Source organism: Bos indicus, chromosome 10 (genome assembly GCF_029378745.1).
Source record: "Bos indicus isolate NIAB-ARS_2022 breed Sahiwal x Tharparkar chromosome 10, NIAB-ARS_B.indTharparkar_mat_pri_1.0, whole genome shotgun sequence".
Taxonomy (NCBI): Eukaryota; Metazoa; Chordata; class Mammalia; order Artiodactyla; family Bovidae; genus Bos; species Bos indicus.
Window position 1 is genome coordinate 58,867,870 of NC_091769.1, and position 27,620 is coordinate 58,895,489.

Sequence of the window (27,620 nt, forward strand, 5' to 3'; positions counted from 1 at the left end):
TTTCAGAGTTCCTTTTGTGCCCATCAGCTGGGTGTAAAAGAGTGTTTGTGCTGCTGCTGCTAAGTCACTTCAGTCATGTCCGACTCTGTGTGACCCCATAGACAGCAGCCCACCAGGCTCCCCAATCTCTGGGATTCTCCAGGCAAGAACACTGGAGTGGGTTGCCATTTCCTTCTCCAATGCGTGAAAGTGAAAAGTGAAAGTGAAGTCGCTCAGTCGTGTCGGACTCTTAGCAACCCCATGGACTGCAGCCTACCAGGCTCCTCCATCCATGGAATTTTCCAGGTAAAAGGGTGTAGAAGGGTGTATAAATGCAACATACTGCTGTATACAAAACATTTACTGCATGATTTTCTTAAAACTTCTGTAGCCAATGAAGCAATAAGCCTTTGCTAATCATGTGGATTCAGCTACTTAACTGGCTGTCACTTATTGGTGACAGTGATAGGTTATGAGGATTGTGTAAAAACTCTAAGAATGTCGACAAGGTTTAATGATTATTTTGACTATGCTACAACATGTGTTTGCGAGAATTGTATGTGCTTCTGCATTTGACAAAATCTGCTTATATCTTCAGAAAACCTTGTTATGAACACATTTAAAACAGAAATATAGATCAACAGAACAGGATAGAAAGCCCAGAAATAAACCCACTCACCTATGATCCATTAATCTACAACAAAGGAGGCAAGACTGTACAATGGAGAAAAGACAGTCTCTTCAATAAATGGTGTTTGGAAAACTGGATAGCTACATGTAAAAATATGAAATTAGAACATCCTTTAATGCCATATTCAAAAATAAATTCAAAGTGGATTAAAGACCTAAATGTAAGACCAGATACTATAAAATTCTTAGAGTAAAACAGAGGCAGAATACTATTTGACATAAATCTCAGCAATATCTTTTTTGATCTGTCTCCTGCTGCTGCTGCTAAGTCGCTTCAGTCATGTCCGACTCTGTGCAACCCCATAGACAGCAGCCCACCAGGCTCCCCTGTCCCTGGGATTCTCCAGGCAAGAACACTGGAGTGGGTTGCCATTTCCTTCTCTAATGCATGAAAGTGAAAACTGCAAGTGAAGTCACTCAGTCTTGTCCGACTCTTAGTGACCCCATGGACTGCAGCCTACCAGGCTCCTCCGTCCATGGGATTTTCCAGGCAAGAGTACTGGAGTGGGGTGCCATTGCCTTCTCCGGATCTGTCTCCTAGAGTAATGGAAATAAAAACAAAAATAAATAAGTGGGACCTAATTAAACTCAAAAGCTTTTGCACAGAAAAGGAAACCATAAATAAAACAAAAAGACAACCCACAGAATGGGAGAAAATATTTGCAAACAAAGCAACCGACAAATCATTAATCTCTAAAATTTACAACAGCTCATGCAGTTCCATATATATTAAAACAAATAAACAACACAATCAAAAAAACCAACAGAAGATCTAAATAGACATTTCTTCAAAGAAGATATACACATGACCAAGAGGCATGTGAAAAGATGTTCAACATTGCTAATTATTCAGTTCAGTTCAGTTCAGTAGCTCAGTTGTGTCTGACTCTTTGCGACCCCATGAACTGCAGCACGCCAAGCCTCCCTGTCCATCACCAACTCTCAGAGTTCACCCAAACTCATGTCCATCGAGTCGGTGATGCCATCCAGCCATCTCATCCTCTGTCGTCCCCTTCTCCTCCTGCCCCCAATCCCTCCCAGCATCAGAGTCTTTTCCAATGAGTCAACTCTTCTCATGAGGTGGCCAAAGTACTGGAGTTTCAGCTTTAGCATCAGTCCTTCCAAAGAACACCCAGGACTGATCTCCTTTAGAATGGACTGGTTGGATCTCCTTGCAGTCCAAGGGACTCTCAAGAGTCTTCTCCAACACCACAGTTCAAAAGCATTGATTCTTTGGTGCTCAGCTTTCTTCACAGTCCAACTCTCACATCCATACATGACCACTGGAAAAGCCATAGCCTTGACTAGATGGACCTTTTTGGCAAAGTAATGTCTCTGCTTTTCAATATGCTATCTAGGTTGGTCATAACTTTCCTTCCAAAGAGTAAGTGTCTTTTAATTTCATGGCTGCAATCACCATCTGCAGTGATTTTGGAGCCCCCAAAAATAAAGTCTGACACTGTTTCCACTGTTTCCCCATCTATTTCCCATGAAGTGATGGGACCAGATGCCATGATCTTCGTTTTCTGAATGTTGACCTTTAAGCCAACTTTTTCACTCTCCTCTTTCACTTTCATCAAGAGGCTTTTTAGTTCCTCTTCACTTTCTGCCATAAGGGTGGTGTCATCTGCATATCTGAGGTTATTGATATTTCTCCCGGCAATCTTGATTCCAACTTGTGCTTCTTCCAGCCCAGCATTTCTCATGATGTACTCTGCATAGAAGTTAAATAAGCAGGGTGACAGTATACAGCCTTGATGTACTCCTTTTCCTATTTGGCACCAGTCTGTTGTTCCATGTCCAGTTCTAACTGTTGCTTCCTGACCTGCATATAGGTTTCTCAAGAGGCAGGTCAGGTGGTCTGGTATTCCCATCTCTTTCAGAATTTTCCATAGTTTATTGTGATCCACACAGTCAAAGGCTTTAGCATAGTCAATAAAGCAGAAATAGATGTTTTTCTGGAACTCTCTTGCTTTTTCGATGATCCAGCAGATGTTGGCAATTTGATCTCTGGTTCCTCTGCCTTTTCTAAAACCAGCTTGAACATCTGGAAGTTCATGGTTCACGTATAGCTGAAGTCTGGCTTGGAGAATTTTGAGCATTACTTTACTAGCGTGTAAGATAAGTGCAATTGTGTGGTAGTTTGAGCATTCTTTGCTAATTATTAGAGAAATGTAACTCAAAATACAATAAGATATCATCTCACACCAGTCAGAATGGCCATCATCAAAAAGTCTACAAAAAATAAATGTTTGGAGAGGGTGTGGAGAAAAGGGAACCCTCCTACACTGTTGGCGGGAATGTAAATTGGTACAGTCACTATTGAAAATTTATGGAAGGTCCTTAAAAAACTGAAAATAGAGATACTGTATAATTTAACAATCCCACTCCTGGGTATATATTCAGAGAAAAACATTGTTTGAAAGGATACATGTACACCAATGTTTATTGTTTTATACAATAGTCAAGACATGGAAGAAATATTCATTATTAGATGAATGAATAAAGAAGATGTGGTACATTTATACAGTAGAATATTACTCAGTCATTAAAAAGAATGAAATAATGCCATTTTCAGCAACATGGATGAACCTGGAGATTATCATTCCCAGAGAAGTAAGTCAGACAAAGACAAATATATGAAATCATTCTTATGTGGTATTTAATTTAAAACAATACAAATGAACTTAAACAAAAACAGATTCACAGAGAATGAATTTATAGATACTGGGGGTATGGGCAGAGGGGAAGGATAGACTGGGAGTTTGGGATTGACATGTACACACTGCTGTATTTAAAATAGATAACCAACAAGGACCTACCATATAGCACAGGGAACACTGCTCAATACTCTGTAATAACCTAAATGAAAAAAGAATAGATACACGTATATGTGTAACTGCATCACTTTGCTGTACACCTGAAACTACCACAATATTGCTAATCAGCTATATTCCAAAATAAAATAAACATTTTAAAAAATAAAATAAAGAGAAAGCTTTGTCTTCAACAAATTTAAATTACTCTTTCATGTCTGATTTCAGATACTTTAAGTGGTACATGAGAGAACAAGAATATTGACTATAGTGTTTATAAGGAAAAGAACGAATATTCTATTAATAACTATTAAAATCTGCTAGACTTAGGCTAAGTCTGATATATCCCTGATATATCTAGTCATAGTAAAATAAGGTGAGCATATTCTGTCTTCAGCCTGATTAGGGGAGCATGTATAGGGGTGAGAATCGTAGACTGAGCTTGGAAAGAAACAGCAACTGTTTGGACAGAGGAAAGGGAGGTTGTGCAAGACAAGAACAGGGTAGACATGTGATGGCTAGGGCAAAGCCTGGCATAGGGCTTGTCCCTCACACTTAGGCAGTGGATGTAGAAGGACCAAGGTCTATCCGTTGCCTTCAGCTTTGCAGGCTACAGTATCTCAGGGTGTTTCCGGTGGAATTTCCAGAAGAAAGCCAGGGTGGTCAGCTTAGGGGAATATGCGGTTCATGTTGGAACACTGGACATACCACATTACTGGAGAGACACACACTGGATGATCAGCAAAATGAAACTCAGCTTTGCAAATGCTGGCAGTGATAGGAGATTCAGTTCCAATGACCAGTTGTTTATTGACTGAATGTCAGTGCAAATCAGAACAAATGCATTCTAACCATGACAGTCACAGGATGGACGCAAAGAACGAAGTGTCCCTGATCCCATGAAACAGCTTGCTGGAATTTGTGAACTCTAGAACCTAGAATGGGAGGACTCCGATATCCCTGCCCCATGACCAGACAAAATTGAGAGCCCTCACAGAGGACTGGGCATCCGTGGGTCCACTGTCTTCCAGGAGATGCCTCACCCACACAGGGTCAGGTGCAGAGTATGATGGTGTGACTCCTGGATGGGGTGCCGGTTCCTGATGCAGGTGGAATGAGCACAGCTGGAATCTGGCAGGAGATTCTTAGTGCTGGTCAACCCATCAAACCAGGTAAGTCCTTGGAATCTGAGCAGGAACAGGAGACTGTTCCATGCTTTGGCAGAGACTGGGGAGATGTTAGAATGTGGGGCTCAGAACAGGTCTATGGAGTTGAACAAACATGGCTTTTTACCTCAACTTTGCCGTCAACTGAGCAACATTGGATAGGCGACTTTATTTCTTGAGCCTCTGTTTCTTCATCTTCATCTGTAAAACAGGAATGGACATTATAACTTTATTAGGCTCAAATAAATGAGAGTAATCAGATAATATATAAAGAGCAGGCAGAGCTGTACCTGACATTCGGGGAGGGGCTTACTACACAGTAAAGGAGCACCCTGGCCATGGTAGCCACACAGAGGTGGCTAATCAGGGGGCCCAGAAAGGGTCCTCAGATTTAAAGGTAGGTCTGGCTCCTAGATTTTTGGCAATTCACAAAGTTCTGTCCTGGAGGGTGGGGGGGCAGGCGACTGGAACAGTGCACACTCCAACTCCCTGGCTATGTCGGAGTGTAGAACCTCCATTTCTACTCTTGCTGCTCCAGATCCTTTCAAATGCAGAACAGAATTGCAGGATAACACCAGACTGAGTGTCAAGAGAATTGAGATTGACTCTGTCCCTCCCTGGCTGGGTGGCCTTAGGCAAGTCCTGTAACCTAGGCACAGATTTCTTTGTTTGCAATGGGGGCAAGGTCATCTACTTGTCTGTCATAGGATCAAATCTGACCTCTTTGGCCTGGCCGTCAAATTCCTTTCATTACATTCTCTGGTCTTGACTCCCATAAATTCTTTTCATACCCACATGGACCTGCAAAACCAAACCTTTCTTCTTTTTTCCTTCATACCCAGACAGAACCTTCTTGCCTAAGTCTTGTGTCTAAATCTTATGTACCTCTGCATTCCCTACAGTACGTAGTACAGGATCTTTCATAAAACAGATGATCATTTTATCAATCAGGATTAGGTTTGTTTACATGTGACAGGAAAATAAAAATAGTATCTTAAACAAGATAGGAATGATTTCTCTCTTATGGAAAAGAGATCCAACAGAATTGGCCTAGAGCTGGGATGATGGCTCCAGAAGTCAGGAACAAATGCTCCTTTTGTCTTCCTGCTCCAACATTCTTAGCACATCACCTCATGGTACACTGTGGCTGCCAAGTCCTAGTCATCTCATTCTCATTCATCCAGCATAAAAGAGAGGAGAAAAAGCACAAAAGGTGTCTTCTATCCCTTGAGGAATACGTTCTGGATGCTATATGCGACTTCTGCTCATATCATTTTGTTGGCTAGAACTTCAGTCACATGGTCATTCTAGCTGTAAGGGAGGTTGGGGAATATTCTTTATAAGTGAGCATATTGCTATTTCTAATAAAGTTGATAGGGAAGAGGGAGGGAAGAGATACTGACATACCCATATGGTTGTCTCTGTCAGTTACTTAAAAGAATGAAAGTTATGAAAGCCCACTACCAAGTTCAAAGCCTCATACAACAGATAAGATTATGATTACAAAACGCCTTGTTTGAAATGGTATGGGTGTCCTTATCTTTAGGTTGGAAACATCTTGATTCTTTTTCACCTCAGGTAAGAATGTGGTGACATGGTTTTTCATGGAATGATAATTCAGGGTTCTAAGTGAAGATACATTATCAGCCCTTCCCCCTTTCTACATTCTACAAATGATGAAACTGAACTCCAGGGAGGTGAAGTAATTTGCCTGTTGTCCCATAATTAAGGAAGGAACCAGGGCTAGAATGTGAGTTTCTGGACTCGGTCAAGGGTTTTTCTGCTCCTCTGTGGAGGAGTGGCCCATTCGGTTTCTAGAGGCCTTGAATTCTGTGGGTCTCCCAGTCCTGGCTGGGGGTGCTACGTGTCCAGTTCCCCTGTAGGCAGATTTAGGTCACCACGTTGTCAGCTGCATCCTTGCTGGCATGTAGTTAAAGCCTTCCATCTGAGAGGGGGAAACTTCACGAAATGGAGGAGTGTGCTATTTAAATAACGAGACTTTTTCGCTCACAGCAAATAATTACCTCCTTTCCTTTGTACCTAGAATGCACAGGGTCCTGAACGAGGTCCTGAAGAGAAGCATAAGAAATGGTCGCTGCCCTTGAAGATGTGGATGTACAGATTCAGTCTTCTTTTCATTCATCTGTTAAAAAAATTATGTATTGAGCTTCTACTAAAGGTGGATGCTGGGTCCAAGACTGGGGATACAACAGTAACTGTACAGACATGCTTCCTGCTCTGAAACTGCTTACAGTCCAGTGGAGGACACAGACCAGTGAGCAGGCAACGACAAAACAGAATTAAAAGTGCCCTGAGAGGGAGGGGACAAGGTACTCCAGGTATGTCACCTGGACCGGGCTTTAGGGGGAGGGTCAAGGCTTAGTGGGTGAGATAACATTGAAGAGGAGGCCTGAAGATCGAAGACTGAGTGCTGTGTGAGGTGCATGGAGGGTGGAAAGGAAGAGTGATCCAGATAGAATGTCCAAAGAAGTATGCCTGAGGAGCTGAGAAGGATTTATCATGACCAGAGTAAGACAGGCCTCCGTGATGGTGGTGGAAGAGAGGGGTGGGGAATATTGAGAAATGTGATTGGAAAGGTGGGCTGGACTTTGAAAGGTCTGTTAGAGAGTTCATATTTTATCTTGATGCTAGTGAGATCAAGTGCTTGTGGCATAGTTGTATCTTAGAGAGTCCTCTAGCCTCAGGGTAGAGAATGGATTGGAGGGCCAGGTCTAGATGTAGGGAGACCACTTGGAGGCTGTTGCAATGATGGTGGCCTGAACCAGAAAATGGCCTTGAGAGGTAGATGGAAGTGGATAGATTTGAGATGTTGCTGAGAGGCACAACCAATGGTCTTTGGTGACTATTGGAAGTAAGACACAAGGAAAGATAGAGGAAACCAATATTCATAAAGAAAAAAGTTAAACAAAGGCAGATGTTAACAAAGCCATGGAATAGGGGGCTATCCAGGAAAAAAAAAAATGGTTGCATGACTGTATTTAGAGGTAAGAATAACTGCTGTGGGCTGAAAAGATATTAGAGGGCTTCTTGGAAGAGTTGAGATTGGAGCTGGGTCTTATGTACAGGTAGGATTTTGATGAACGGAGAGGATGTTCCAGGCTGAACAATGATGCAAGTAGAAGTACTGAGATAGAACTGTGTGTTTTTTTAAGCAGATGGTTTGGTTGTGGTTTTCTTGGGAGAGCCACAAAGAGCTGGTCCTCCAGGGGGTACAACTAAAACTTTTGATGAAAGGAAGGACTGGAGAGATGAATCTCATTGCTCTTTCAGAGTGGTAGAGTGTTCGTCATGCATCCCAAGGCCCCTTGTGTTGGAACCTCAAGGGGTCTGTGGATCATTAGACAACCCAGCATGACCAAAATCCCACAGATCCCAGTTTCCACCAGAAAAAAAGACAAAAGGTCCTCCTTCCCCCAAAGGAATGCTTTTATGCCTGTGGGTTTTTGTAGTGACCCAGGTCCCATGGTTAGAGGTGCTATGCCTGGGTGTTGCATTACGATTTCTAAACCCCTAAAGAAGCCTGTCTGGCAGCCTACATTCTGAGTAGGGCCTGTGGACCCAGCAGAAAGACTCTTGAGCCCAAGACTATGAAAGACACAGCTGCATAACCAGGGGTGTGGAGCAGCCTCTCTGGCCATAGGGGCAAGTGTCCTGCCAGGTACCATGCCCTCTGAGCACCCTGCCCCACACCTCTGGGTACCGGCTCCAGCTGATGGCACCCTCATCCCATCTACCCTGTCTCAAAATCTGCTGGTATCTCCTGTCTTGGTCCAGCCTCTAGCCTCTGATATTAGTTCTAAGGGCTGCTGCAATCTTCCCAGGGACCCCTTTCTAGGGGCACTGGACCCTGACAGTGACCTCTAAGGTAAATAATTACAACCACTTGAGGAGCCACAGTGCCCTAGAACTGTGCCGGACTCTTCATGCCATCAATTCTAATGCTTACAATCCTCTTGTGAAGCACATATTATCCCTTTTACTGAAGAAGAAATTGAGGGAGATTAAATGGCTGCCCAAAGCCACCAAGCCAAACTGTCCTCTGTCCCACTGTCCTGTTTGTGAGTCAGGGAAGTCCAAGAGAAAACGTCAGCAGCATTGTGCTAAGGCATGTCACAAATGTTACATTTTTATCCTCACAAGGGCTTAGCAAGACAAGTACTACTATTCCCTTTTTACAAACAAAAACACTGAGACTCAGTTTACTTATTCCAAGGTCACATAGCCAAGAAGAGACAGAGGTGGGATCCAAACCTAAGTCTGTTACCAAAACTTCCTCTCTCCACCTGTCCAGTTTCCTAAACAGGTGAGCATCAAACCTCATTTCCTGAATCCAGACTCCAGTGCCCACGTAGAAAGCACACAGATTCCAGGGACATAGTTACATTAGAGTTGTGTGCCTGAGGTCCTTTCCCAGCCCCCTCATGTGAGCCTTTTTAAGTTTTTGTAGAGGGAAGAACCAGGACCAGAGATGAGCAAGGGCTGTGCATAGCGCCATTCAACCACTCTATTTTCTCAGTTCCTCTGCTCTCTTCATGTCTCCTGGATATGGTTCCAGGGGTTTGGCCCATGATCCCCGCTTATGTGATGCCTATACTCCACTCCTCCAACTCGCTGCACCCCACTCCTCCCCCACCCAGCCTCCTATTCCAAAGCCAAGACTACTCAGCTTTGATTCAGATTGAATGAGTCATTAAGGGTAAAACAAAGAAGAGGAGGTCTATTCCTTTGCTAGATGAAATGAGCCTACCCACCTTTTGTCCTTCTTTTTGTTCTGAAATGACAGTGTGCAATGACTCAGTATTCACACTCAAAGAAGACTACTTTGTATTTTTTTCTTGAAAATGAAATGAAATAAATGAACTGAAAATGGCTCATGCTGGGAGGGAAAGAAGTCCTCTGAGCACATCAATGCAGCCTGGAGGCTGAATGAATGTGCAGGAATGCGAGGGGACAGAATTCCATGGTGAGGAGGAGCAGATGACAAGGCCACGCAACAAAGCCCTTCAAAACTCCTCAGTGGTAAAACCTGAAGAAGCAAGCACCAATCCCCAAGTCTGCTTGATTTAGCAAGCACGTTCACAGGCACTGGAGGGAGGGAAGAAAGGACTTTTGCAAAAGAGCCTTCATATGCAGGGTGGGGGGATGGAGAACTCTGTGTGTCTCATACCAGAGAGCCTCCCCAGCCAAACGGCCTGGCTGGAGGCAAATGAGAGGATGGGAAAGGGACAGCATATCTTGGAGCTGACTCTCAACACTGTGTTCCTCTTGGGAGGAATGAGCCCAGAGGATCTAATCTACTACATCCTGCCCTCCTAAAGTAGAGTAACTGGCCCTGCTCCCAGTAGCTGTAGCTCACAGCTTGACTCTGGCATTACCCCGGGCCTCTGATTGTTGGTGTGGGAAAAGAGCACAGAATTGGGTGCCAGACTGTTGGCTCTTTCTCCGGCTTAGTGCTGGATGGTCTGGGGTAAAACCTCTCAGACTGGTTTCTCTGAGAAAACAGGAGGTGACTGCTCTCAACTACCTGAGAAGGTGGTGGTTGTGAGGATGAAATGATAAAATGTGTGAAATGAGACCTATTCTACTAACTGTAAGATGCTACATCAGTGGTATTATCACTGTGTTTACAGACGTGGTAAATTAAATGTTTTCTGACAGACTTGATGTTACCCTGGGAATCCAAGGCAATGGGGACATTCCACTTTTTGGCATCTGAAAAAGCTGATGTTTGAAATGAAATTATTGAAAGTGAATATTTTCTATGGCGTTTCCTTTCCTTTGCAATGAATTCCAGCCTTTCCATAGTGCTTGAGATGTTCTGTTAGCAAGCTGCTGGGGAAAGTCGACCTCGATTCTGGTTGCTTTGAAACTCCATTTTTGGTTCTGTTCAATGAGCATCTCCATTACAGTCAATGCCTTTCAGTCATTACAAAGGGTGCAAAATTTGTGGGAGGACAATGGTCTCTTGTTTCACAGTATTGGGTTTGATAAATAATGTTATTTTTGAATAGAAAAGTCTACATAAGAACTGCTAATGGATATCTTAGAGCTGGAAGGGAAACTAGGAGACCATTTAGCTCAAACTTGAGATTTTCCAGATGAGGAACTGAGGACTAGTCAGGGGACCTAGTTTTTCCTGGGTCTCACACTTGAGTCAGTGAGCCAGGATTAATCATCTCCCAAGTGTCTTATATTTATGTGCTCCTTCCCTGACACCAGGGTCAAGAAATCTAGATGTGTTTAGGGTCTAGGCAGGCGAGAAGGAGGGCGTTGGTGGGTAAGATGGTAGGAAGGGATGTTCAGTTTTAAGTTTATCCTGTTTGTGGAGAGTCTGTAAATTTCTGCCTTTCACCAAATTGGGGACATCTTCAGCTATTATTTTTCCAAATATTTTTTCTCTACCAACCTCTTTCTTGAGAACGCCAAAGACATGGATGTTAGACCATCTGATATCTTCCCACAGATTCCTGAGGTTCTATTCATTATTTTGCAAACATTTTCTCTCTGTTCTTCAGATTGAATAATTTCTATTTATCTCTTTCAGCCTACTGACACTTTCTTCTGTCTTTTGCCTTCTGTATTAAACCTATCAAGTGAATTTTTATTTCATGTATTTCCCAGTTTTAAAATTTCCATTTGGTTCTTTTACTTTTTAAAAAATTGTTTTTGATTTTTTACTGAGAAGTTCTAGCATTCCATTCTTTACAAAAGTGTTTGCCTTTACATCATGAAGGATGGTTATAATAGCTGCTTTAAATTTTTTCTAGTAATTACAACATTATCTTGTCTTTTCCTTGATAAATGGTCAGATTTTTCTGCTTCTTACCACGTTGGGTAATTTTAGATTGCAATCTGGACATTTTGTATGGTATGTAATGAGACTCTGGGTCTTCTTAAAATCACAACAAAGTGACAAGAGAAAAAATGAGGACTACTCTCATACTCTTTCCATCATAGGATTATGTGGATTTTTCTGAGTTCCTCAATCCAGAGGTAGAGGTTTTCTCTCAGGGCTTTTAGGTACCTGAGCAGCTGGCATGGTGGTGGCAGGACAGTTTGGGAGCTGCATCTGGCCTTAAGGCTGAGCTAGAAGGAGATCAGCCCTGGGATTTCTTTGGAAGGAATGATGCTAAAGCTGAAACTCCAATACTTTGGCCACCTCATGCAAAGAGTTGACTCATTGGAAAAGACTCTGATGCTGGGAGGGATTGGGGGCAGGAGGAGAAGGGGACGACAGAGGATGAGATGGCTGGATGGCATCACTGACTCGATGGACATGAGTCTGAGTGAACTCCAGGAGTTGGTGATGGACAGGGAGGCCTGGCGTGCTGCGATTCATGGGGTCACAAAGAGTCGGACACAACTGAGCGACTGAACTGAACTGAAAAAATAAAAAAATGAGAAAAAAGAACAGGGTTTTCTCCCACTCTCTGGATTATTGGGTTCAATTTTTCAGATCATTTGACCGGAAAAATGGGCTGTTTCTTGGAGCTGCTGCTGTCCATGACTGCCATGCAGTTTCATAACTGTACAGCAGTCATGGACAGGTCAAATCCAGGAAAAAAATTTCAAGAAACTGGCTTCTATCATATTGATCATTCATTGTATTTTTATTTTTCCCCCAGACTTTTTGCTTTTACCTACTTTTCAGAGTCCTCAGTTAATTGCCTTGTTTTTTTTTTTTTTTTGTATCTTGTTCAGAGTGTTTAATTGTAATAAGTGGGAGAGAGAGTGCAATGTGTCTCCTCCATTTGGTTGGAACCAGAAGTCTAGTAGCACACATAGAATCCTTTTTTTTTTTATTGTTGGTGCTCCTCTGAATGTCACTGGTAGCTGCCCACTGATAGAACTTGTATTTGGGGATCCTATATACCTTAGTCTGGTGGTGCCAGCTCCCAAGAGTCTGTGGCTCCAAGTTTTCTGCCTTATTTGGCTAGATATTCATTGCACATGTTCACTTGGCAAAGATGTATTTATATGCCCCTATGTGCTATATCCTGGATTATATGCCCCTATGTGCTATATCCTGGGGAAACAAAAATGCCTAAAACTTGACCCCTGCCCTCAAAGAGCTCACGGTATAGTGGAATAACAGGAATGTGGACTAGAAATTTAGGACCCAAACTTAGTTCTTTCTCAAGATCTCCTGTTAGCCCCCAAACCACAATACATAGAGAGCATTTCCCACCTGTTCTGGGGCTCTGCCTTTCTAGAAAACATCTTTAATTGCTTCTCTCCTCTAAGGGGGACCAACCACGAAGCACTTCTATCAAACAGTATGTAAAGTACTACTTGTAGTTTTGTGAACTTGACAAACTGCCAAGATTACTCTGTATAGAAATCTTTTTGTCCACTACATATAGTCTTAGAGAACACAGCCTGGTTTGGGGTTCCAGAACTCAAAAGGGAAGTGAAGACATGGGAGTTTCCAAAGTAGTACTTGAAATGGAAAAAGAATGGAATCAGATATTCAGTTCAGTTCAGTTCAGTCCCTCAGTCGTGTCCGACTCTTTGCGACCCCATGAATCGCAGCATGCCAGGCCTCCCTGTCCATCACCAACTCCTGGAGTCCACCCAAACCCATGTCCACTGAGTTGGTAATGCCATACAACCATCTCATCCTCCGTCATCCCCTTCTCCTCCTGCCCTCAATCTTTCCCAGCATCAGGGTCTTTTCCAATGAGTCAGCTCTTCACATCAGGTGGCCAAAGTATTGGAGTTTCAGCTTCAAAATCAGTCCTTCCAATGATTATTCAGGACTGATCTCCTTTAGGATGGACTGGTTGGATCTCCTTGCAGTCCAAGGGACTCTCAAGAGTCTTCTCCAACACCACAGTTCAAAAGCATCAATTCTTCAGTGCTCAGTTTTCTTTATAGTCCAACTCTCACATCCATATGTGACCACTGGAAAAACCATAGCCTTGGCTAGACAGACCTTTGTTAGCAAAGTAATGTCTCTGCTTTTTAATATGCTATCTAGGTTGGTCATAACTTTCCTTCTAAGGAGTAAGCGTCTTTTAATTTCATGGCTGCAATCACCATCTGCAGTGATTTTGGAGCCCAGAAAAATAAAGTCTGACGCTGTTTCCACTGTTTCCACATCTATTTGCCATGAAGTGATGGGACCAGATGCCATGATCTTAGTTTTCTGAATGTTGAGCTTTAAGCCAACTTTTTCACTCTCCTCTTTCACTTTCATCAAGAGGCTCTTTAGTTCTTCACTTTCTGCCATAAGGGTGGTGTCATCTGCATATCTGAGGTTATTGATATTTCTCCCAGCAATCTTGATTCCAGCTTGTGCTTCCTCCAGCCTAGCGTTTCTCATGATGTACTCTGTATATAAGTTAAATAAGCAGGGTGACAATACACAGCCTTGACGTATCCCTTTTCCTATTTGGAACCAGTCTGTTGTTCCATGTCCAGTTCTAACTGTTGCTTCCTGACCTGGATAAAAGTTTCTCAAGAGGCAGGTCAGGTGGTCTGGTATTCCCACCTCTTTCAGAATTTTCCACAGTTGATTGTGATCCACACAGTCAAAGGCTTTGGCATAGTCAATAAAGCAGAAATAGATATTTTTCTGGAACTCTCTTGCTTTTTCCATGATCCAGCAGATGTTGGCAATTTGATCTCTGGTTCCTCTGCCTTTTCTAAAACCAGCTTGAACATCAGGAAGTTCACAGTTCACATATTGCTGAAGCCTGGCTTGGAGAATTTTGAGCATTACTTTACTAGCATGTGAGATGAGTGCAATTATATTAAAAAAAAAAAAAAAGAAAAAAAGAGTGGGAGAAGAGGAGGCCACCTGCCAAGGAGATAATCCTTCGTAAGGAAGATGAACATCTCCCTCCCTCTGCCTCTGCCTTGCTGCCTTTTCTCTTTGAAAGAACTTACCTTCTCTTTCTACATAAAAGTAAGACCAGAGTATTGAATTTGGGAAAGGAGATAAAAATGTGAGGAAGAACAGGGGCCAACCATTGAATTAGCTCAGGTACTAAACATCAGCAAGGGTACTGATTATCTTGCCATTCTTACCACACTGTGATAAGATTTGTGGTTCTTAGGTGGTACACAAGGAGACCAGGACTCAAAGGGTGACATGATTTTCTCTTAAAGCAGTAAGACCATAGACTAGAATCCAGGTCTTCTGCGTATGGGTTCTATTTTCTCTACTGCATCAGCATCTAAGATTCAGTCTGAATATGTTCCCTTCTCACATTACTAGAGCCATAGCAGTCTTCTGCGTGACGAGTGTGTCATTTTGAGGACTTTGGGAGAAAGACATCCTGCCCCTGACAATGGGATCTACAGGCTCACAAAAGAGGAAGAATTCTGCTAGGAAGCCACGTCCCAGCTTCTTCAGACCTAGATCTCCTTGGAGTATACTTCAAGCAAGTGTTAATCACCCTCTCTAAAAAAATTTAAAAATCAGAACCTATTATTATACAAAGGAAGAAAAGCTAAGCTAAAGGAGGGCTCATTTTCCAAGACACTTTCCTCTGAGCAGAAGGGTGATTTGGGAACAGAGGACAGCCAGCAAGTAGCAAAGTAGCAGGGTTATCCCTCTGAGTTCCTCCCAGGCCTCAGTGCTGGCCCTTGCTCAGAGGGGAGCTGGGTGCTCTGAGGTGCGGGGGGAGGGGAAGACTTCTCTTCTTCCTAACTGGTTGGTGAGGAGCAGCTTCTCCTCCTGCTCCAGGAGGGTGGGGGTTACCTGCATGTTGCATTCAGACAAGACAGGGCTTCTCCTTGCCCATCTCCCTTTTGGCTCCTTTTTTTTTTTTTCCCACCATCTCACGCCCTCTCTATAATTTAATAACAGGGAGAAAAGAAGTGAATGTTGCTTGAGCCCCATCTGTACCAGACACCTTGTTAAGCACTTTACGTTCATCTAGAAGAGGGGCTGGTACATTGTAAGTATTCAACAGATAATTAGCTCTTACCTTTAGCGTCTCTTCATTTCACTAGAATCCAGGTACAATCCACCTAAGCAGTAGGTGACTCCTTAGTCTGATTGCTGAAGATGTAGGCAAGAACAATGTCAAAATGGCAGGGATTAAAATGAAACTAACATTAGGGCTGATCACACAGACTTCTTGAGGAGGAAACAGGAAACCCAGAAACTGACGGCTTAGCAGGGAGCCGAGTAAGAAGATATGTGGAAGCCTATAGAAACTTAGGGCCCAAGCAGCATCTCTCAGCATCAGTTTGGACCCAAAGAGCATCTTTAAATCTTGGCTCACACTTGCCCTGGAGGAAGCAGCCTTTCACACCATTACCATGCTCTGTTCCTGATGTGGCTAATTTTTAATCTCTGAAATTCTCAATTAGGCATGAGCTAATTCTGTAAAAATGTCAGAATAAGCCCATGTATGATTATATTTCTCTGCAAAGAGAAAGAAGTTTGCCTAGGCCACTTGGCTGCACCAAACAAACAGGGTCCCAGCCAAAACCTTTGAAGGCTTGTGACGCCAGTAGATTCCCTAGAGAGGCACCATGCTTTTTGAATTTGTGTGTGTGTGTGTATTGTATTTTGATTGCTATCTTCTCCTCTCCTTCCACTGCCTTGGCTAGGTCTTTATCACTTTCACTGTAAATTCCCCATCGGCTCCCTGCCATCAATTCAGACAAACACAGCTAAACACGGATTTTCATAAAACATTTGCTTTTGATGGATCCAAATGACTTCAGTGGCTTTCCACTACATACAGGAAAGATCTAGACTCAGTAACCAAAACTTTCCATAGCTGCTTGCTTTTCCAGACATCTCTACTTCCTGCCATGAATTCCACCTCCAACATAACTGGTTCACTTAATATTACACAAATATGCCTAGACTCCTCTAACCTTCCCAACTTTTTCCTGCGTGGACCAGCGGTCCCTTCCTTCTCAGTCCTCATCACTGATGGGACATTAACCTTCCTTTAAAGATGGGCTCAAGGTTGGTCACTTGGTCTCTAAGCAATTTCCCCATCCTCTGCAATCACACCTTTGTCTGGACTCCTCATGTCACATGAAATTAGATCGCTGTTATATCTGAAATGTGTTTCCACGTGTGGATATGACAGCAGCTCACAAAATAGAATAGCACTTAATATTCTATTGAGAGGGTGGGATGCATGGAGAGAGTAGCATGGAAACATATACATTACCATATGTAAAATAGATTGCTATTGTTGTTAAGTCGCCAAGTCATGTCCAACTCTTTGCGACCCCATGGACTGCAGAATACCAGGCTTCCCTGTCCCTCACCATCTCCAGGAGCTTGCCCAAGTTCATTGCATTGGTGATGCTGTACAACCATCTCATCCTCTGTTGCCTTTTTCCCCTTCTGCCTTCAATCTTTCCCAGCATCGGAGTCTTTTCCAATTAGTCATCTCTTTGCATGAGATGGCCAAAGTATCAGAGCTTCAACCCCAGTCCTTCCAATGAGTATTTGGGGTTGATTTCCTTTAAGATTGACTGGTTTGATCACCGTGCTGTCCAAGGGACTCTCAAGAGACTTCTCCAGCACCACAGTTCTGAAGCATCAATTCTTCAGCACTCTGCCTTTTTTATGGTCCAGCTCTCACAGCGTACCTGACTACTGGAAAGACCAGAGCCTTGACTGTATGGATCTTTGTTGGCAAAGTGATGTCTTTCCTTTCACTGCTTTTTAGAGCCCAAGAAGAGGAAATCTGTCACTGTTTCCACCTTTTCCCCTTCTATTTCCTATGAAGTAATGGGACCAGATCTTTGTTTTTTTAACATTTAGCTTTAAGCTGGCTTTTTCACTCTCCTTCTTCACTCATTAAAAGTTCTTTAGTTCCTCTTCACTTTCTGCCTTTAGAATGTTATCATCCACCTATCTGAGGTTGTTGATATTTCCCTCCACAATCTTGATTCCAGCTTGTAACTTATCCAGCCTGACATTTCTCATGATGTGCTCTGTGTATACGTTAAATAAACAGGGTGACAATAAACAGCCTTATTGTACTCCTTTCTCAATCCTGAACCAGTCAGTTGTTCCATACAAGGTTCTAACTGTTGCTTCTTGACTGGCATACAGGTTTCTCAGGAGGTAGGTTACATGGTCTGGTATCCCCATCTCTAAAAATTTTCCACATTTTGTTGTGATATACACAGTCAAAGGCTTTAGCATAGTCAGTGAAACAGAGACAGGTGTTTTTCTGGAATTCCCTTGCTTTCTCTATGATCCAGTGAATGTTGGCAATTTGATCTCTGGTTCCTCTGCCTTTTCTAAACCCAGCTTAGACATCTGGAAATATCTATGTAAAATAAGGTAGCCAGAAGGAATTTGCTTTATGTTTCAGGGAGCTCAAACTGGTGCTCTGTGGCAACCTAGAGGGATGGGATGGGGTTGGAAGTGGGAGGGAGGGGACATATGTACACCTATGGCTGATTCATGTTGATGTATGGCAGAAACCAACACACACTGTTAAGCAATTATCCTTCAATTAAAAAGAAAAAATAAATAAAATTAGGGAGATGAAAAAAATATTCTATTGCACAATCTACTAGAGATCTGAAATTTAAAGATAACTTTTTCACTTAGACTGTTTTATTGTTTTTAGTAGAGACTTAGGGCCCTTGAGATGGTATCAGAAAAAGAGATGAAGGGTTTTCTTTTTAAAGCTATTTGTCTTTCCTGTGGATATTATATAATCTCTTAATTATTCCCAGTATTAAAGAAATAATCCCTCTGAACCCTTTAAAATTATTTAAACATTGATATGATTCACCAGTTTGAAAGAAACTGGTGTCACCCTTCCAAAATTGTTTTTAAAAGAAGAAGAAAGAAAAACCAAATATTGGCTCTTCTGGGGGAAAAGCAAACTGGTTGTGCTTTTATTTTTTAAAAAAATGCACCACAGAACAGTGCAACTTGTTTCTGTGCCTTTGGTAGCAAGTAACAGCACAAAAGGGCTTCCCAGGAGGCGCTGGTGGTAAAGAATCTGCCCCCAATGCAGGAGATGTAAGAGACATGTGTTCAATCCCTTGGTCAGGAAGATCCCCTGGAGAAGGAAATGGCAACCCACTCCACTATTCTTGCCGAGAGAATCCCATGGACAGAGGAGCCTGTCAGGCTATGGTCCATAGAGTCACAATGAGTCTGACATAACTGAAGTGACTTAGCATGCACACACAACATGAAATAAAGTCCTAGGAAATGAGTAAATTTCAGGGAAGAAATTTGCCAAGTTTCAAGAGACACAAGTGAAGGGCTTGTCTTTGACTGAAACCCACTGTTGATACCTTCCCAGGGTGTAAATTTCATCTCCGGATCCTCTCCTCTGCACTAATCTCCTATTAGGTGGAGAACTCAGAGACCGGCAGCCAGCACCACTTACTTGAGCTTTCTTCATGAGAGGGGAAGACATGGGTTTTAACCCCTACCTCAGGGATTTTTAGGAAGAGGGGGAGGCTTCTTTGCTTGATTTTATATTTCAGCACCACTCACTGAATTACTCTAGCTGGCAAGGATGCTCTTTTGCTTCCAAAGCTTCTCAAAGGACTTTAGATCTCACATCTTCCTCTGTCTTCAAGGATGTAAGAAGACATCCTTTACTGATTGTACTAGTTTTCCATTGCTACATAACAAATTACCACAAACTTAGTGTCTTCAAACAATAGAAATCTTTCTTGCATGGGTCTGGAGTCCACGTATGAGTTGGCTGTGTCCTCTGATAATAGTGAAATCAAGGTGTTGGCCAGGGTTGAAATCTCATCCACAGCTTAGATTTCTCTTCCAAGCTCTCTATTTGTTGGAAGAATTCAGTTTCAGCTCCCGAAAACCACCTGCTATTCGCTTTCACGTAGCCCTTTCAACAACATGACAGGATTGCTTCTTCAAGGCCAACAGAAGAGCATCTCAGCTGCTTGAAATCATTCTGACTTCGAAAACCTGGACTCTTTTCAAGGGTTCACCTGCTTAATTCAGGCTCACCCAGAGAAATCTCCCTTTAAATTAACTCAAAGTCAACTGATTAGGGTCATTGACTTCATTTACAACATCCCCTTTGTTATACAAGGTAATAATCACAAGAGTGAAATTCCCTCATATTCATTAAGTCCTGCTCACTGGCAACCCCCTCCAGTATTCTTGCCTGGAGAATCCCCACGGACAGAGGAGCCTGGTGGGCTACAGTCCATGGGGTCACAAAGAGTTGGACATGACCGAGTGACTAAGCACAGCTCATTCTCAAGGGGTGGGGGGATAACACAGACATGTGCATGGTGGTGAGGGGATGGAATCTTGGGGGCTGTAGAGGTAGAATCATAAGAATTACCTTAGAATCCTACCTACCACATCTCTTTTCCTCATGTCCGAGGTCAGCGTGGCTCAGTCTTCCACTGAATATTTTGGCAGAACAGGCTGCAGGTGACTCTACATTCCCCAGCCTTTATCGTGATGTGGCCCCCTGGCCAAAGCAAGGCCCAGCAGCCGGCCAGCAGAGAGTATGTAGGGATGTAGAGGGAGTCGTCAACTGGCCCAGAGCACTGGGGCATGAAGGCAGTGATGAGGGCACAAGTGGAGCAGTGAGCAGCGGCAGTGTTCACGGGTTGAATTCGTATTGGGTGAATTTGGTTTTGAGACAGTCCTAACCATACGACTGCTCTCCCCACTAGCTGAGTTTTCCTGCTAGAAATATGACATAAGTCGTATAGGTTATGCCTTATTCTTAGGAATCTTCCCAAGTCACATTTTCCTATAAGAGTTGATATTACATTGGAAGAAGAGAACCAGCCATGTGGGGGCTAGTAAACACTCAATTTTGAAGTGCAATCCTAAAGTTTACCTTGTAGAGTTTATGCTCATGCATCTTTTAAAAAGTAAGTTGAAAATCTTGAATATTATGCCAAGGATATTCTCTCAAAGGAGGCACAGAGGTATTGTCATGTCACTAGGAATCTCACGGCTTACAGAGATTCTCTTGGAAGACTAAGAGTGATGACTCCAATCATGTCCGGTCTGCTTTTCTTCCTTCAAAACAAGAAAATTAACTAAGTAATATTTGGAAAATGCATAAAATGTAAAGGAAATAAACATTCCTCATAACCTCATTACCTACTGAAAACCATCATTAACACGAGTTGGACTGGGAAAAAATAGGGAGAGAGTTATACTCCTGCAAAGGACTGTTTACCCCCCTTCAAAAATGTGCATTAGTCATTAGCTAAGTGACAGTGGGTAGATGGAAAGGTGACTTTATTCAGTGATATTTTTCTACCTGGCTGGCAGCTAAAGAGAGAAGAACTGGGAGAAAGTAACGGTTTTTGCAACACCCCCAAGGCAAGAGATATATTCATATTAATGCAAACCAAGCACCAGGGAGATGGCCAAGTGGGAACTTCAACTCAACATTTATCAAGCCCTCAATATATCTCCCAATCCAGAAAAACAATAAAGATGTTAATCTTTTAAATCAGTAACTAAAGACCACATCAATATTCATTTTAAACAAAGTTGCATGTAGAGCACATTTGAGGTTTCTAACAACATTCTCCTCCTTCCTGGCCTTATATTTCTGGATTTTTCTGCTGTAACTGGTGAGCTTGGAAGAGCTAGAAGTTCCACTCCTATCGCTCTATTGTCACCCCCATCCCCAACACTTTCCACTGGGACACCCCTTGCATCCCACACCCTTCCCTTTCCCTCATACTTGCTCCTTTGCAAGATTCACTCACTCCGGTGAGCCTAGGCTCCATCTCTTCACTCTCAGCCTAGAAACTTCCGGCTCCTAGGGGACTTCTTACTGACCCACCAGCACATGCGGTTGCAACTCCAGTTGAATTCCTCATGATACCTCCTTCATCTTGGCCCACTGCCTCCTGCCATCTAACCAGCTCCACTGGTCAGTCTCTTAGAAGGGGCCTCTCCCAGTCATTGGCCATCCCCTGTGCACACATAACCTGCTGTTTTCACCTCCTTGTCTTTGCTCAGACTGTTTCCACCACCAGGGAGGCAGATACTTCCTTTCAGAAACTTATTTTCAGAAATTCTGCCTAACAAAATCCATCTACATCTCTTGCTTGGCACCTCCACATGCTCATGTGTTTAGGGTGGGCTCTGTATGTTTTCACTTGTCTGTCTTGTTGATATTCTTGATCTATTGGTAATGACAATACTAAGAATGATTACTATTTAAGGGCTGCTAAGTGCCAGGGCATACACCTTTTAAAAAGCCAAAGGCATAGAGAGAAGGAAACCCACTCAGAATACTAAGGGACAGTGATTGAAAGAGTGTCAATAAATAGCCCTCTCAATCCCCTAAATTCCTCGCTTGCCCAGATTGTCATGCCCAAATTCTCTAACATACATGGCTTTGAGGAGTAAAGGTTCATACCCTCACCTCCTTCAAAGACCCCACCTCCATCTTTCCCTCTCTTCAGTGCAAAGACTTCTGGGAATAGCAACATTCTAAGCTGTTAACAGCTGAAGCCTTCCCAGAGGACTCAGTCCCACAGTGACAGTTGGCTGAAGACAGTTAAAGAGAGATGTCCTTCAGCAATGGCTGGGATTGAGAAAGGGAGGGAAGAGGGAGGCCAGTCCTAGGAAGAGGTAGACTCCACACTCAAGGCTACCAGCAGAGCACACTGTATCATTGTTAGAGCCTCCCTCCTTCCTTAGCCTTTTCTGCATGCCTCAGAAAGGGTTCACAGGGCTCAACCCTGCAGAGGATCCTGAGATGTGTCAGACATGGGTCCTGCCCTCGAGGAGTTTACTGTCTAATGTAGAAAATGCCAAGTACCATAGCAAATACCATTCTAAAGGTCACTGGGGCTGCAGAAGAGAGAAAGATGCAGGTTGGGCATCAAGAAAGGCCTGTCAGTGGAGGTCGCATTTGAGCTGGACCTAGGAGGCTGAGAGGAAATTTTCCACAGGCAGAGATTGAAGGTGGTACTAGTTATGGTGATGGGTAGCTGCAGTCTAAAACTGTGATCTGAAGAGAGGATAGCTGGAGAAAGGTGCAAAAGAGGCCAAGGAGGCTCTGGGCGTATTCTCTAGAAAGAGGACACCAAAGATGACACTTGGCCTGCTTTACCTTTTTTCCCAATACTGCTTAGAGGAAAATAGGCTTCTGTTTATAGGGAGCAGTGATTAAAAGTTGAGAACTCAGGGTTGGAATGACAGGTGCTCTCTGAAGGCAGTTAAGGTGACCCTCAGCCCCATCATCCTATGAGTTTGTGATTTGGAAGGGCAGCTAATGATACACCTTTAGACCCAGGCAAGATGTTTCGATCAGTGAATGCCCTTAAGTGAACAATGAGGCTTCACAGCAGAATGGGACATGGGACCCCATAGAGTGAAGATGCTCAAGACTGTTCATTTGAATCTGCAAGAATGTCAGGTCCATGTTTAGTTCATGTCTGCCAGCAAAAATAGTATGGGCACATGTTGTGAAGTGTCTGTAGGCAGAAGTGAGAAGACTGGAGCTGACCCAAGGTGGGGAGGAGAAGGAAAGAGTTGCTTGATGCAAACACACACACACACACATTCAAGAAAGGGCAACAAGATAATACAAAGACAAAAGGGGAAATGTATGTAAGAAGTCTACACTTTAATCTAGTTCTCCTTTTCTCCTTCATTGCTATTTTAGAATTGTAGCTCTGTAATTTTTGTAGAAAATTTGTGAAATTTTTTGTTTGGCAAGGATATTGTTACCTAAGTTTTACTGTTTTAAAAATGTTTATGTAACTTCCAAGAATAATTTTTGCTTAATTATCAGTGATATCACACCCTTTAGACTTTTGCTTTTTAAGCCCAACCATAACCAGTATTTCCCCAGGGTTGTAGTCACTCCCAGTAGTCTGAATTTAATTAGCAGTAATCCTAGCCTTGGAAAGACAAAGCAACCTGAAGATACTTTATGGAAAAGAAACAGGCAGTTAAATCAGGTCTAGTCCATCAAAGGATGAAGAGCAGAACACTCCGGCCTGAGAGAGCAGCAGTAGCATGTCTTCACGGCCAGATAAGAAAAGGAACAAAGGCATTGTTGGTCAAGCCAGAGTAGGGTCAAACAGGTAGGCCCGTGAACCCTCAGGAGTGGGAAGGGGACATTCATTCTCTGCTTGACCTTTTATACACCTAGCTCAAAGGGGAGGACCCTTGGCCTCGGAGGTGTAGGCCTTGCATCCAGAATTAGGTGAATCCTGCCATTGGTCAGCTCAGGACCATAAAAGGCTAAACCTGATTTGGAAAGGAAGCTTTGTGCCCTCTCAGGTACCTGCTCAGTGTCTGCCCTTGCGCAGTGGGAACCAGAGAAGAGTGCAAATAACCTGAGGGTACCAGAAAGCGAAGGAAAAGAAGAGGAGCAACATGGCCAAGTCCAGTGCAAGAAACTGCCTTCGGGGATTTCCCACACCGGTATTCTTTCAACCTCCAAACTCAGTCTTTCCAGCCTCTGCCTTACAGTTTGCCACCAAAGACTAACTTTCCCATGCCCGTTCTAAGCCCATCAAAATACATCTTCAGCCCTCAGCGTGGCAGGTCTCCTTGGATCTGACTTCTCTTCTGATGGCTGCTCCTACCCGCCCCTGGTCCGACTCCATTATCTTCCTTGGGGAGGTGGCTTCCTTTCTTAGCTTTCTGTTCACTTCTCTTCAGCTCTTTCTCTTTCCTGCTGTTTCTCCCATCACACTTTGCCGGCCTTCAATCATATTGGTGTCTAACTCAGTTTGTCCCCTTACTATTGTTTTCTACTTCTGGGGGGGCGATGATTTTCTTAAAGGGAATGTCCTTCTTATTGAACATTGTTAAACAACAACAACAAAAGTTACACTAACAGGGATCTCTAATCACTTGATATACTGAAAGGGCCTTGAGGATGGGTATAATTTGGGGGAAAGAAAGGCTGTTCCTTGTAGGAGGGAAAAGCAGCAGGGAGCCAGTTCCCCTTGTAGGGCCAGGGCTAGAGGAGGAGCTAGCGGCAGCCCTCTTCAAACTCTGTAGGCCTCCAGCAAAGGAGCTGGTGCTAGAGCTGCAGGCCTGCCCCGTATGGTGGTAGCGCTCTTCAGGATCTTATTCCAGAAACTCTCTGCCTTGACTATTGATTGGCAGGGGAGCAAAGGGTCAGTTTCACTCAATGCTGTCAAACCTTTCTATTGCACCCTGAAGATGACTTTGAAAAGCACCAAAGGGATTTCTAGAGACTCTTAGCTCTACACAACAAGTTAGTATGCTGTTGGTAGCTCTTCTTGTCAGCTGTGGCTTGGGGTAAAACAGAGCACTCAGTAACCTATGTAGAAAAATGCTGGAAGATTCCAAATGTTTGTTGCAATGATTTCCAAAGTAGCCTAGAGAAAGTAAGTTGAGTTGAGATCGTAGAGTTGCCCTTTAAGTGGACTCCATAGGGGTTACTTCTCCCTCAAAAATCTCTTGGTGAATTTCTAAGAAGAAAGGGGTCTAAAGAGCATTGACTCAAACTGAGCTCAGAACTCCTGGTGGGCTGGCTGACGAGCTCAAGGAGCATATTTGTGGCAGCGTGATCTGTCCTGCCTCGTTGGCTGCCTCTCCATTCTCCCTGCTGCTCAGATTGGCTCCACATTCTCCTGCCTTCACACAGAAGAATTTGCACAGACGAGAGCCTGCCCATCTCCATGTCTGCCCAGTGAAATCCTACCTCTCCTCTAGGCCAGCTCAAATGTCACTGCCTCCGTAGGACCCCCCCATGGGTATCCTGTTGGAAGTGCACATTCCCTCCTCTAGACTAAGTGGCCATTTGGTCAGGAGCTTATCTGAACTCTAAAAGCTGGAGAGTTAGTGACGATCTTGTCCCCCCCCCCCCCCAATAGGCCATAAACTAAACGTGAAAAGTAGACTGCTGAGCCCCAAAGTCAGGACAAACCAGAAGGGCGACGCTTGTTTTCTGAACCATTACACACTATCTCTGTGTGTGGAAGTACCTCAAAAGGGTTCCTCACGGCCTTTTCTTCCTGAAGACACGGTCAGGTCTGCAGATGTAGGGTTTGAGCAGCTGTGGCAGGGCATCTCTGACCACATGGCCCATCTTTTCCAGGCTGTAGCTGACCTGATCAAAGGCCACTTTGGAAACAGCTCTGTCCTAAGAGCCACTAAGAACTGTGGAGGCAGGAGTAGGGGAGGAAAGACAAACATCAAAATTCTTGTATGATCCTGAGTAGCAACTGGCCAACTGGGGGATGAGAATGGGTGGCATGGCCTTTCATCTTTGGGGTCAGCAACATGCCTGGCTGCAGGGCAAGAAGGCCAGAACATCTGTCAGCTGGGCAACAGCTCCTATGAATGAATCGCCTTTGTCTTGTTGGTGGGGGGGACGGATGTGTTTGTTTGCTCAACAGAAAGCCATGCAAACCAGGGATCAAAAGGAAGCCCTGGTGATGGCAAGAAGCCCAGGCGCCACCAGACAGAAGATGCCACCCACAATGGAAAAGGAGTGCATAGGGGCTCAGGATAAAGGGTCCTCTGTTTTGGCAGAAGGTACCTCGCTTCTGTATGGAGCCTTCTGAGGCAGAGTATTGAAGGAGCAAGAAAGTGCCTTTGTTGGTTCCTAGGAACCTGCATGGAGCTGGCAGATGGGGGCCTGGCCCCAGGCACTTGCCTTCCTTGCTTTCTGCTAGCTGTAGGAACAAGCTCACAGTTGCACTCAGCTCAGGCCTCGTTTTTCTAATTTGAGGAAAAGCAGTGATCCATGACGCCAAGGGCGATTCTTTGCCCCCAGATCAGCTCCTTTTTTCACACTTTGTTCCAGCCCTGCTGGCTTTTTCTCAGCAACATCTAAAGTGGGAGAACAGTATTAATGGTTGAGGCAAACTCTTAACTACTAATGCAAAGGTTCCTGAGAAAGCAAGGATTCAGGATTTTGGAAGCAAACATTACACAAGGTTGATTGGCATGGAAGGGAATGTCCTAGACCACTGTTCAATAAAGGAATCCTTTAGAATTTCATCATAGAAATGGCAGAGCTGGAAGAGTCCTTAGAAACCATCTATTCCATTTTTCCCCTCCCTAGGCAACTGCTTCCCTTCTACAGATGAGAAAGTGAAGTGGATGGTAGTTAGAGATGAGGCATTTACTGTCAGGGCAGAGCTGGGGAAAGAAGCCAGGTCTTTCTGATTCCCATGTGAATCCTGTCTCCCCAGAGATAGAATTTTTTTCTGGATTCCTTTATGCTAATTTCCAAGATACACATGCTCACAACATATCCCCAGCTAAACACCTTATCATTGCAAGCATCATGAAGTGGCCACATCATTACCGAAGGGCATAAAGGATAGTGAGATGTCAATATAACTTGTCAAACGTGCCAGTGTCAAAGTTAAAACATTAATTTACTACATTTTATTTTTTATGGCACAGGCTCAATAAAGCTTCAAGTCTTTCCCACAATGTCTAAAAAAGATAATTAGACAACCCCAAAATACAGAGTTTAGGCATTAAATCTCAGCTTAGAGCCAGTGGACAGATGACCTTATTTTTTCAGGTGGGGGCCATAACGCAAGTGAGTAAGGAAGGGCTGTTTGGTTTTATACTACCGCAAATGGCAGCTGCACCCCAGCTGGTGGGTCCTCCCTGGCTCTCAGTGTGAGTTTCCTCTGTAACTGCTCTATGCTCTCTGGGGTGTGTTGGTTCTATGGCAAGGGACAGGGAGCTGGATTTGGAAAGTCCCCTCTCTGCCTCTTAACTCATTCTTCCAGACCCAGCTCAAATGTCTTCTCTGTGAAGCTTTCCTGGGTCCTCCCCCCATTCCTCAGAGTGGCCCCAATCCCCCCCTCCCCATTCTAACTTCTCCACAGTGGCCCTGTTCACCATGTCCCTTACAGCCAAAGTACGAGGTGACTCTGCTAGGTCGTCCCAGCCCTAGAGGTGCTCTTGTTTGTAATTCCCAGTGTTTCAGCCTCACAGAGTACTGTGAGAATTTTTATGCCAATCAGTTCAACTGGAACGCTCATGAGGTCTGAAGTTTGTAAAAGA

General features: G+C 43.7%; 1 long non-coding RNA gene across 6 annotated transcripts; it reads right to left on the reverse strand.

Annotated features, from left to right (window-relative positions):
- Window positions 1–1,919: 1,919 nt before the first annotated feature.
- Window positions 1,920–27,381, reverse strand: LOC139185275 (uncharacterized). 6 transcript variants are annotated; one of them, XR_011568887.1, is made up of 6 exons: window positions 22,021–24,042; window positions 19,974–20,651; window positions 15,610–15,683; window positions 15,381–15,471; window positions 6,676–6,794; window positions 1,920–4,852 (listed from the first exon to the last, which is right to left on the reverse strand). It is a non-coding gene; the product is annotated as an uncharacterized lncRNA (long non-coding RNA). The 6 variants fall into 6 exon arrangements; XR_011568884.1 differs by lacking the exon at window positions 15,381–15,471; XR_011568886.1 differs by lacking the exon at window positions 15,381–15,471 and having other exon boundaries at window positions 1,920–4,672; window positions 4,779–4,852; window positions 15,610–20,651.
- Between the last annotated feature and the right edge of the window lie 239 nt (window positions 27,382–27,620).